Raw genomic sequence first — 12,736 nt, 5'->3', positions numbered from 1 at the left:
TCTACCTCCCGCACCGCCCCCTTCCCCACGGGGTAGTGGGGCAGCAAAGCTTCCTACTGTAGCTCGGGTCAGGCGCAGACAGGTCCTCTTCTCTTCCGCTGGCTTCCTCTTCAGTGTAGCTACCAAGCAGCCGTTAGTTTAGTGGCACCCAACACTGCACGTCAGGCATCGGGGGCTGGTAGGTGATTGGCTGCAAGGCGGCTACACTGAAGAGGAAGTGAAGAGGACCTGTCCGCCTCAGGAATGAGGTACAATAGGAAGCTCCACTGCCAGCTGCTGTGCACACCAGGACCATTTAGCCTTTTTCCTGGGATTGAGCCCAGTTCCTTTGAGGAGCTCAATGCTTTGGACTTGCTAATCCTTTGGCACTGTAATTGACCCGAGGAAGAGGGGTCAGACAAACGAAACGTGTTGCCTGTGCTAGATAAACTGTCTTCAGACTGTGGTTATTGCAGGAAGCCACCTCTCCTATTTTAACTCCGTTTTATCCAAACCTTTGTGCCTCTTTTACCCCGCTGAACATGTCTGAAGAAGAGGTGTGAAGTGCAAATTCAGAAAGCGAATTATTCAGCCCCAGTATAGGAACGTATGTTCTCCTGGTCCCCTGGAGGCACTCAGCGGCAGAGATGGATTTTATCAGTGTAGAAAATATTGGATAAACAAAGTCAGATAAATCCCTTTTAAAGTACCTGGTTAGGAGGTCAAACCCTGCTTCCTGCTCCACAGGCGATCATTACCAGAGGCTGCGATCTCTGCAGAGACTTCAGTCTGTGCCGGTTCCTTGCAGTATGAACAGCAGGACGATGCAGAATCAGATAATATGATGCAGAATCCGATAAATCATATTTATTTGCCAAGTTCAGGTAACGTACCAGGAAGTGTTTTTGGCTCAGCTCAGGGTCAGCACACCATACCTTCCAACTGTCCCTCTTTCAGGACTTTGTCCCTCTTTCTATGTAAATATATATATTTCTCTATTAAAAAAATGTGTTTGACTCTAAACTTTATTCCCATCCTTTAAAGGGAAGGTCCAAGCAAAAAAAAAAAAATGAGTTTCACTTACCTGGGGCTTCTACCAGCCCCATGCAGCCATCCTGTGCCCTCGTAGTCACTCACTGCTGCTCCAGTCCCCCGCTGGCAGCTTTCTGACCTCGGAGGTCAGGGCCGCATTGCATACATTTTTACGCATTCCAGCTAGTGCAGGAACAAAAATGTACGCGTTGCACCACTAACGCGTAAAAATGTATATGTTAATGTTCCTGCACTAGCGGGAATGCGTAAAAATGTACGCAATGCGGCCCTGACCTCCGAGGTCAGAAAGCTGCCAGCGGGGGACTGGAGCAGCAGTGAGTGACTATGAGGGCACAGGATGGCTACATGGGGCTGGTAGAAGCCCCAGGTAAGTGAAACTCATTTTTTTTTTTTTTGCTTGGACCTTCCCTTTAAAGGGACTCCGAGCTCTGAAAAAAAAGGAAAGTTGTACTCACCAGGGGCTTTTTCCAGCCCAGTGCTGGTCGGGAGGTCCCACGCCGGCATCCTGGCTCCTCTCCTTCTCCCCGCTCCGGAATGGCTGCCAGGCCGCAGCCCGGGCGACACTCGGTAGAGTGTCGGGCTGCTTCTTCCGCATATGACGCGGATTACGTCACACGCCGGCCGCCTCGCGTCATCACGGCGGCCGGCGTGAAAGTACTGCGCATGCGCGAACAAAGCGCGCATGCGCAGTACTTTCACGCCGGCCGCCGTGATGACGCGAGGCGGCCGGCGTGTGACGTAATCCGCGTCATATGCGGAAGAAGCAGCCCGACACTCGGGAGAGTGTCGCCCGGGCTGCGGCCTGCCAGCCATTCCGGAGCGGGGAGAAGGAGAGGAGCCAGGACGCCGGCGTGGGACCTCCCGACCAGCACTGGGCTGGAAAAAGCCCCTGGTGAGTACAACTTTCCTTTTTTTTCAGAGCTCGGAGTCCCTTTAAATTGATATATTACTCATTTTAAAATGTTACTATGAAGGAAAATGAACCAGGATAGAAAGGACCAGTCTGGTTTGAATTATAAAACAATGTATTTTTCTTATGAAATCTTTATGGTATGCCTGACTAGGGGTGTGACGGGGGCGTGGCCAGGGGTGTGGCAGGGGCGTGGCTTAAGTGCCCCTCTTTCTCATCTCAAAAAGTTGGGAGGCATAATACACATTACATATTGTTGGGGGGACACTACACATTGAAGGGAACACATTTTACATCGGGGGTTGCTAAGGTTGGAGGGGGTGTGGGGGGGTCCGAGTTGAGGGCCAGGCTAGCTTGGGGGAAGAAAGAGTTCCTGTGCCTGGAGAAAAGGTCAAGATATGGGAGGGAGGTCTCAATAATTTTCTCTGTGGCCTTGGTGGTAACTCTCTGAAGCTTGTGGTTGTCACTCATGCAGTCGCCCGCTTACTATACGATGATAGAGGAGCATAGGATCAGCTCAATGGTGGCGGAGTAGAAGCAGGTCAGAAGGGAGCGAGACGTTCCAAACTTTTTCTACTGGCGCAGGAAGAACAGCCATTGTTTAGCCTTTTTCTGTATTCTGGAGGCCTTCTCTTCCCACCTTAGATCACTGGTGATAGTGGTGCACAGGAGGTAAGCACTGTGGACTCATTGAGAACAAAGTTCAGGGGGAGGGGGTGGGCGGGATATGGGGGTCCCTGATGTCGAAGGTCAGTTACACAGTTTTTGCTGAGTTGAGGACAAGCTTGTTGACCTTACACCAGCAGATCCTCTCAATCTCCTGGCAGTAGGCTTGTTCTCCGCTCTTGTCCACCAGGCCTATGATGGTAGTGCCATCAGCAAACTCCATCACCATTACAGAGTTGTACTTAGTGGTGCAGGAGTCTGTATAAAGGAAGAATAAGACAGGCAACAGGACAAACCCCTGGGGAGCGCCTGTGTTGGTGGTTGGCACTCCCGAAGTGAAGGTGTCGAGCTTCACCACTTGGGTCCTGTTAGTAAGGAAGTCCTTGTAAGGAGGTGCACATTAAGTTGTATCAGCTTGTTGTAGAGGATTTTGGTGCTGATAATGCAATCCAGGCAGCAGCAGCCCCACCCACAGAGGCTTCCACGAACTCCCTCAACTCAGCTGCTTCTGCACATTTGAAGAAACTGAGCTAGATTTTTAGTTGCAATAACTTAGTTTCACATCAAAATAGTAGCCTTTTTTTACATTAATTACAAAACTATTAGATTGTATTTTTACATCTTTGTCTGAAGTTGGGGTTTAAAAGCATCCTTTGCTGATTTAGTAGAAAATTGGACAAGCAGATATTGGCATGTGTGCTCCCTGCACAGGCCCGGCTGTTTGGCTGCTTTTTTTCTTGCTGGACAGCCCTCTGGCTGAACTGGTTATAACCTAACCAAGCAAAATGGCTGTTTTCAATGCTGTAAGTGTGGATTGTGATACACAGGCGAGATTATTATTGGACAGATCAGGCAGTATAACTATACAGGCAGTAGAGAATGATATATATTATACCAGACTGTAATTACACTGAAAAGCTCTGGGCTGCATGTAACATCATCACAAGACAAGCCAATGACAGCAGATAAACACAAATGAAATAATCATCAAGCAAAAACCTTCAAAACAACCTGCACAGATACGCCTGTAGTCTCATTCCCTCCGCTGCAAACAGTGGGTAAGTCTGAATTGTATTTCTTTATTATGTCTTTTAATCAGAAGAGTGAGCTGGGTAATCAGAGCTGTAAGTATACCGGTAGTCTTGTGGTGGAAACAGATGTGGGATCTTGTTTGTTTTAAATCTTTTTATTGTGGCAAGTATGAAATATAACTAACAATTGTCACAAATCCAACAAACCTCTGGCCACATTTTAAGGGTAAGAAAGAACAATAGTGTAGCAGCACATATGGATCGTAGTTCTTCTGTAACTGTATCCTGTTTCCAATAGATTTTATAGGGACCCCCCAATATAATATACATGCCTGGGGCTTCCTCCAGCCTGATCGCTCCCACGCCGTCCTCTGCTGCCTCTCTGTTCGCCCGGTACTGACCCCAGAAAGTCCTCCTGTCCGGGTGCCAGCTGCGCATACACTGCCTGGCTGCGCGCTCCCGCCGTGTTCAGAAGTACTGCGCAGGTGCAGAACCCTCCAGGCCACAGGAGCGAGACAGGAGAGCGTACGCTGACTGGCCCCAACTAGAGGATTTTCCGGGGCCAGTACCGGAGGAACAGGCAGTCAGAAGAGGACGCCGTGGGAGCAATCAGGACGGAGGAAGCTGGAGGAAGCTCCAGGCATGTATATGTTATTGGGGAGTCCCCGCCTCTTGTACACTTTAAAGAGGAGCTGTCAGCCATACTATCTCAGGAAAAAAAAAAATATATAAATACTTGCTCTACTTACATAACCTATGTATTGCACTGTCCACGTTATGATTCCTGTGAATTTTATAAAGGAAAAGTAGAGAATCCTATTCTAGACAGTTTCCATATTTACTGTGGCTATTTTGAAGCCAATCCTGATGTAATTTCCTCCCTTACTCTCCTGCTGATTGTGTATGCATTGCCCACCCCTCACTATAGTAAGTGCATTGTCTCTGCATGAGAAATATTGGCCAATCAGAGAGGAACAGAGGTGTGGGAGGGGAAAACAGGAGGGAAAGAGGCTTCAGCCAATCAGGCTGCATTAGTTAGGTCTGAGGGGAAGTAGAGAAGCAAAAAAAGACAACCCAGCATGCCCTGCAACTTCCTTTGTGTGTACCAAATAAGAGTCAGGGAAACTGGGGAATGATCATTTATAAACAAGAAAAGTAGTAGAGATTTTAACTTTTGGATTGCCTGGTTAGCTTCCTTATTACTTGTTTACCAGATAAAAATACAGAATTGATTTTTGATTTTATGCCCGACGGTTACACTTTAAGTCTATAGAGTTAAAGGACACCTAAAGTGAGAGGAATATGGAGGCTGCCATATTTATTTCCTTTTAAACAATGCAGATTGCCTGGCTGTCTTGATGACCCCCTGCCTCTAGTACTATTAGCCATAGCCCCTGAACAAGCATGCAGCAGATCAGGTGTGTGACATTGTCAGATCTGACAAGATTAGCTGCATCCTTGTTTCTGGTGTCAGCCACTAGGACTGCTCAAATCCGGATCCGGGAGATACCCGGATATCTGCTATCCGGATATCTCCCAGTAAAACTGGGCGGGGGGGTCAATCTTACCTGTCTGACGTCTTCTTCGGTCCGTCCCTCGTCGGATCTAACACGCTTAGCTGCATGCGTGTTTCTGGTGTGATTCAGACACTACTGCAGCCAAACAGACCAGCAGGGCTGTCAGGCAACTGGTATTGTTTAAAAGGAAATACATATGGCAGCCGCCATAGTCTTCTCACTTTAGGTTCTCTTTAAGGTGTACATTACTCTAAGCAAAGCTACTGTAATCATGAGAAAACATAAAAAGCAGCTCTCCTGCTAATTCTCTGCCCACAGCTCAGCAGTCCATGGAAGAGAGGCCCAACTCACACTGCTGCCTGGTAACTGCTCACTGCTGCCTGGTAACTGCTTGCTGCTGCCTGGTAACTGCTCGCTGAGCACACAGCTCAGCAGTCCATGGAAAAGAGGCCTAACTCTCACTGCTGCCTGGTAACGGCTCACTGCTGCCTGATAACTGCTCGCTGCTGCCTGGTAACTGCTAGCTGCTGCCTGGTAACTGCTGGCTGATGCCTGGTAACTGCTCACTGCTGTCTGACAACTGCTCGCTGATGCCTGGTAACTGCTCACTGCTGCCTGATAACTGCTTTCTGATCTCACAGTTGAACTGCCTGTGGAATTGAGCCCTTCTTTGTAAGCCTCTGCCCCATGAAGCTGTCTGAACATTCCGGATCCATCCCTCACATGTCGCAGTTCCTGCCCATGCCAGCCGCCCTGCGTCGCACCTCCGCAGCCTGACTAACCAGCTTTTCCAGCGCTGTCGCCCCGAGGGGAGGAACCGAAACTACAAGAGGGAAGGGATGGCAAAGCGTCTGGGAATATCAGCTGTGATACTGATAAACAGGAGGATTGTGTGTTCTATCAGACCTGCCCCCTCCTCCCTCTGCTCACATTGTTCCCAGGGGCAAATTATTATTGTCATTAGGCAGGTCCACTTGGACAAGCCCTCAATATAATAGAGCAAACTAATGAACATCTTATAAGCGTATTTATCCTGACGGTAAACCTGATGTTCCCCTTCCTGTTACTACCGCTCATTTCTCCTGATGGGTTCACTGGAGGAACCGTGTGCAGCACAGCCAATCAGAATCCTTGTTTCTGTGTAACAGCTGACGCCTGATTGGCTGCTCCGGGTAAATGCTTCACTTTTGCTGTAGGCTCTTTTGCACCAGTCTTGATGATAATTCCAGTATTTGTATAGTGCTTTTCTTCTGTCAGACTCAAAGCGTTTCCAAGGCAGCCACTAGAGCGCACTCAGCAGGCAGTAGCAGTGTTAGGGAGCCTTGCCCTAGAACTCCTTACTGAATAGGTTCAGGATTACTGAAATAGGAAGAGCTGAGATTTGAACTCAGGTCGCCAGTGTCAGAGGCAGAGCCCTTAAAGGAAAACTGTAGTGAGAGGTATATTGATTTCCTTTTAAGCAATACCAGTTGCCTGGCAGCCCTGCTGAGCTATTTGCCTGCAGTAGTGTCTGAATCACACCGGAAACAAGCATGCAGCTAAACTTGTCAGATCTGACAAAAATGTCAAACACCTGATCTGCTGCATGCTTGTTCAGGGGCTATGGCTAAAAGTATTAGAGGCAGAGGATCAGCACGGCAGCCAGGCAACTGATATTGCTTAAAAGGAAATAAATATGGCGGCCTCCATATAACTCTCACTACAGTTCTCTTTAACCATTACACCATGCAGCCAACCTGTTGCACTAATAAAGAGTGGTGAAACCAATCAGAATCCTTGTTCTTGTGAAAGGCTGCACTCAGATGTGACTCTATGGGTGGGGGGTTGGGAATGGACGTTCGTCACTGAACATGCTGCCATGAATACCTTCCCTACTGCCAATGAATGGTTGGCAGAGATCACCCAAAAGTTTTCCTAATATGGGCAAGGGGATCTCTGTGAGAGTTCTCTGCACAGAGGTCGTTAATTCCCACAATGCAACAAGGTTCACAGCCAGGAAACCCGCATGACCGTGGTCATGACATCACTGGCTTCACCGCTCTATAAGCCATACAGACCCACCTGATGATCTATTTGAGAAAGGATAAATATTTCTCCTGGGAAAGCTACTGATTGGGATGAAGTTCAACCCTGAGTAGGCCTCCTTTCCAAGAACTGTTGATAGGCAGTGAAAAGCCTCTCAAACTCTCTCAACTGCTCACTGCTGCCTTGTAACTGCTTGCTGCTGCCTGGTAACTGCTCACTACTGCCTGGCAACTGCTTGCTGCTGCCTGGTAACTGCTCACTACTGCCTGGCAACTGCTTGTTGCTGCCTGGTAACTGCTCACTACTGCCTGGTAACTGCTTGCTGCTGCCTGGTAACTGCTCACTACTGCCTGGCAACTGCTTGTTGCTGCCTGGTAACTGCTCACTGCTGCCTGGTAACTGCTTGCTGCTGCCTGGTAACTGCTCACTGCTGCCTGGTAACTGATTGCGGAACACACAGCTCAACAGTCCATGGAAAGGAGGCCTTAAAGGGAACCAGAGAGGAAGCACCCTTGTGTATTTTACCATATATATCAGTAACAACATTAGAGAAAACACCTACCCTGCTCTCTGTTTCATCCTCACTGCTAAAAGTGTCTGTTATCAGCTGTGATAAGAATCCCGGACTGAGCATTCAGTCTGGCTTTGCTGGGAATGATTATTGCTGAGTCATTATAGCAGAGCCACAAGGGGGCAGGCTTGTGCTTGAAAAGGCACCAGAGAAGACAGACTCAGCTATAATCTTTCCGTAGCAAAGCTAGACTGAGTGCTCAGTCGGGGATTCTTATCAGAGGTGATAACAGGCAAATTAAACAGAGAACAATGAAACAAAGAGCAGATTAGGTGTTTACTGTCATGTTCCCACTGATTTATAAGGTAAAATACAAGAGGGTGCTTCATCTCTGGTTTTCCTCCTGGAGTCTATCAAAGCCTTTAGCTGTTAATTAATCACATGATTAAAATTGTCCAGGTTAATTACCGTAACTGATTGGCAGCTTGAGTGCTTTATTGGCGCATTTTGTTTATCTTACTAGGTCGGTGTAAAATTATATTTTAAGATAACTTTTTGTCCCTCACCAATCTTTAAACACAGAAATAACAGCAATACGTACATTTGGCCCGTTCGATGGAAACTCCAGTTTCATAAAACCGCCATAAATAAAGTTGGGTGTGGCAGAAATCGTGCTGCAATTTAACGTTATTAAAAATGATCTTCCCATCGCAGCCTGCAGCGGGCGAGGAGTTTCCAGCACTGATAGGAAGCCGTTTCTGCTCTAGTTTGTGACTTTAGCAGCTGTATTCGGTCTATTCTGACTGGAGTACTAAAAACAAAGTCATCCAGCAGATATATTTGTCACCAGTCCTTCCAGTATAGAAAAGCTGTGAGATTTTTTTCTCGCAGTAAAGCAAGTTCCCTTTATCCATTTCCCCTCCCCAGGATGAGTATCTACGTCCCTGCAAAATATCTCTGCAGCTCTCAGGGACAGAGATACTTGTCTGTTGCCGCTGCACGCTCCCGCGCGCGTTCCCGCCGCCGATCGTTAGAAGGGAGAAGAATGAATGAGAATGCAGTTCCCATTCCTTGATCAAAGTCCCCGTGTCATTGATCGCCGCCATCAATGAGATGCCGCTGTCAAAGTAACACATCCACGCGTTACTTCCTGTTAGCGTACATCTTGTGGCCAAATAGTAAAATTACACCTACACCTTACCTCCCGCACTCTCCCATAGTTACCCAAATAAAAGTTTTGTATAAAAAAATACAATTAAAAAAATACATAAATAGTTACCTTAGGGCAGGGGTCTCAAACTCAATTTACCCGGGGGCCGCAGGAGGCAAAGTCAGGATGAGGCTGGGCCGCATAAGGGAGTTCACGTGTCCCCGCCGCAAAACGAGGGCTGCAGAGCCCCCAAATCGCCCCGGGGGCAATCCGCCGGCATTTCCTGGAAGGGGCAGAGCTTTCAGCTTCAGCTCTGCCCCTCCTGACGTCAATCGCGGCGGATCGCCGCCTCTGCCCGCCCACTCTAAACATAAAAAAAAAAATTGGGAAAATAGGAAAAAATGCCCGGAATCTTCATACAGCCATATTACGGCTGTATAGCGATCCCTGGCCAAAGCGCTGCGGCTGCGTATGGACCCCCTGGAAACTCTGTCAGGAAATGTATTGCTCTTTCTTTTGATACATGTAAAATTACACTACCGTTAGGCTTGCTAATAAAAGTGACATTTACCGCATTTAAAAGTATACTATTTTCCTTCGAAACTTTAAAATCGATTTTCTCAAGAACTATAAGGTCTTTTTGAAAAATTGTTTTTTCCTCTTATTCCTAATGATCTCCTTAACATATCCTGCAAATTTAGGGTTTCTAGCATTTAAGGTGGATTTGCTATTAACCATTAAAGTCGGCGGGTTTTTAAATGTGTATTTTTTTCCTTTGCAACTTTAAAATCGATTTTCTCAAAAACTATAAGGCCGATTTGAAAATTTTTTTTTCCTCTTGTAGCCACTGGGGGCCCCTACAAGCTCTGGGGCCCTGGGGCCACAAAATATTGTATCGCGGGCCGCAAATGGCCCGCGGGCCGCGAGTTTGAGACCCCTGCCTTAGGGACTGAACTTTTTTTTAATATGTTTGTCAAGAGGGTATGTTACTGTTATTTTTTAAAATTATGGTCTTGTAATTAGTGATGGACGCAAAAGTGAAAAAAAATGCACCTTTATTTCCAAATAAAATATTGGCGCCATACATTGTACTAGGGAAATACTTTAAACGTTGTAATAACCGGGACATATGTCCACAGTAGAATGTTTTATTTTTAAACTCTAATGGCTGAAAACCGAGAAATAATGAATTTTTCCATTTTTTTCTAATTATTCCCATTAAAATGGGAGTTAGACTAAAATAATTCTTAGCAAAAAGTACCGCCCAAAGAAAGCCTAATTGATGGCGAAAAAAAACAAGATATAGACCACTTCAGTGCAATAAGTAGTGATAACGTTATTGGCAGATGAATGGACGCAGCGCTGTAATGTAAAAAATGTTTTTTAAGGGGAAAAACCCTTGGAGGTTAAGTGGTTAAAGAGGACCTGAACTCAGAACTTCCTCTCTGCTCTAAAAGATAAACAACAGTATAATAACCTTTACAGAAAAACTTTCCTTGTTACAGCTGATACAAATCTGCAGCTTAGCTACTTCCTGCTTTTATGAAAGCAGACATAGGGTTAACATCCTGCATTTACAAATTAGCTGCTCTGCCACCAGCTGACACATCTGAGAGTTTAAATTACAACTTGTGATTAGTCACAGATGAGGGGTAATTAGACAGGCTAAACTCTCTATATACACACAGGGGGGCATTTCTCTCTGTCTTCCTCCTCTCCTGTGCAAGAGTTCAGCTCCACTTTAAATGGTGTATATTTTTAGTCTATCTATCTGATCTGACGGAGAGGCAGCTGGGAAGTAAAAAAGAGGAACAAAACATCAGAAAGAGGAACTTCTGTTACTTTGATAAAGTTGTTTTACTTACTTAAGTTGGCAATTCGAAATGCAACTCCAAACACAAATTTAAAGGGCAACTGAAGTGAGAGGGATATGGAGACTGCCATATTTTATTTACTTATACCAGTTACCTGGCAGTCCTGCAGCCATGGATTGTGATCACGCCGGAATCGCTCCAGATATGCTGCACGCTGCTAATGGAACGGCTCTCATCGGGTTTTGATGCTGCAGGAGCTAACAGCAGGCCCTGTGTGCAGCGCTGATACTAAGTTGGACATGGTTATGCTATTGAAACTGCAATAGGGAGAAAGGGCCAGTGCTTCCACAGGGGTAAGCTAGGCAATTGCCTAGGGTTCCTGAGGTGCCCTCCAGGTCAGGGATAGCGAAGGTCAGAACAATTAAAGGACATCTGAGGACGGTGAAAATAAACTGATGAGAAAAACAATTGTATCTATCCTCCTTCTCCTAAAAATGACTTTTTTTTAGATATCCCACAGTTGTATTTTATATTTAAATCTAGCTTTTACTGTTTCATTGTCTCTGCTCAATGACACCTTCATTGCAGTATGCCAGAGCTCAAATCTATGAATTATTGACCCCTTTTATGCTCTCAGAAGACCTTTACTGACAGGAAAGTGTTTAATGGCTGTAATTGCTTATCAGTGAGGGTTATGCTATAGTCTGACCCAGTCCTGACCCGGACAGAAACTGTCACTTGCATACCTGATGTTTAACTCTTTCAGGCAGAGAAAAAAAGGAGCACAGCCTAGTTATTTGTGTGCTAGGCACTGTACATACCCATGTCTATCTCATAATGTCACCTCGGTTGCCCTTTAAGGTCCGTACAGCCATAAAGTGTAATAGGCTACATTTTCATTTTTCTCCAGGGTCATATTTTACCTACAACTTGGGGAGGGGGTTCAGGAGAAACCAAAGCTTTCTGTGACAATTGCAGCCTGAAGCTCTGGAAGTCTATTCAACACTTCAGCAGGAGGTTTGAAGCCTATTTATTTGGCATCAGCTAGTCATGGAGCTTGCACACAGATATAACAACCTCTGCAAGCAAGTATATGCACAGATTTGGTAAAATATCTGTGCCTATTATTACTAAGTATTTATATAGCACTGACATCTTCTGCAGCACTGTACAGAGTACATAGTCATGTCACTGACTGTCCTCAGAAGAGCTCACACTCTAATCCTACCAAAGTCGAATGTCCTACCATATTATTTTTATGTATTTATATAGCACTGACATCTTCTGCAGCACTTTAGAGTACATAGTCATGTCACTGACTGTCCTCAGAGGAAGTCACAATCTAATCCTACCATAATCTTAGTGTAATGTCCTACCATATTATTATTATTATATATTTATATAGCACTGACATCTCCTGCAGCACTTTACAGAGTAAACAGTCATGTCACTGACTGTCCTCAGAGGAGCTCACACTCTAATCCTACCATAGTCATAGTCTAATGTCCTACCATATTATTATTATGTATTTATATAGCACTGACATCTTCTGCAGCACATTACAGAATACATAGTTATGTCACTGACTGTCCTCAGAGGAGCTCACAATCTGATCCTACCATAGTCCTAGCCTAATGTCCTACCATATTATTAGTATGTATTTATATAGCACTGACATCTTCTGCAGCACTGTACAGAGTACATAGTCATGTCACTGACTGTCCTCAGAGGAGCTCACACTCTAATCCCTGCCATAGTCATAGTCTAATGTCCTACCATATTATTATTATGTGTTTATATAGTACTGACATCTTCTGCAGCACATTACAGAGTACATAGTCATGTCACTGGCTGTCCTCAGAGGAGCTCACACTCTAATCCTACCATAGTCATAGTCTAATGTCCTACCATATTATTATTATTATGTATTTATATAGTACTGACCTCTTCTGCAGCACTTTACAGAGTACATAGTCATGTCACTGACTGTCCTCAGAGGAGCTCACAATCGAATCCTACTATAATCCTATGTATCATGTAGTGTATGTATCATAGTCTAGGGACAATTTAGGGGGAAGCC

General features: G+C 45.6%; 1 protein-coding gene across 2 annotated transcripts in view; it reads left to right on the top strand.

The window, feature by feature from the left end:
• PHLDB3 (pleckstrin homology like domain family B member 3) overlaps nucleotides 1-12,736 on the top strand; it is a 167,523-nt gene that overhangs the window by 83,579 nt on the left and 71,208 nt on the right. The window lies entirely within an intron of this gene.

Source organism: Hyperolius riggenbachi, chromosome 6 (genome assembly GCF_040937935.1).
Source record: "Hyperolius riggenbachi isolate aHypRig1 chromosome 6, aHypRig1.pri, whole genome shotgun sequence".
In the NCBI taxonomy this organism is placed as follows: Eukaryota; Metazoa; Chordata; class Amphibia; order Anura; family Hyperoliidae; genus Hyperolius; species Hyperolius riggenbachi.
Note: the sequence above shows the minus strand (reverse complement) of the source record. Positions and strands in the feature narration are given on the sequence as shown.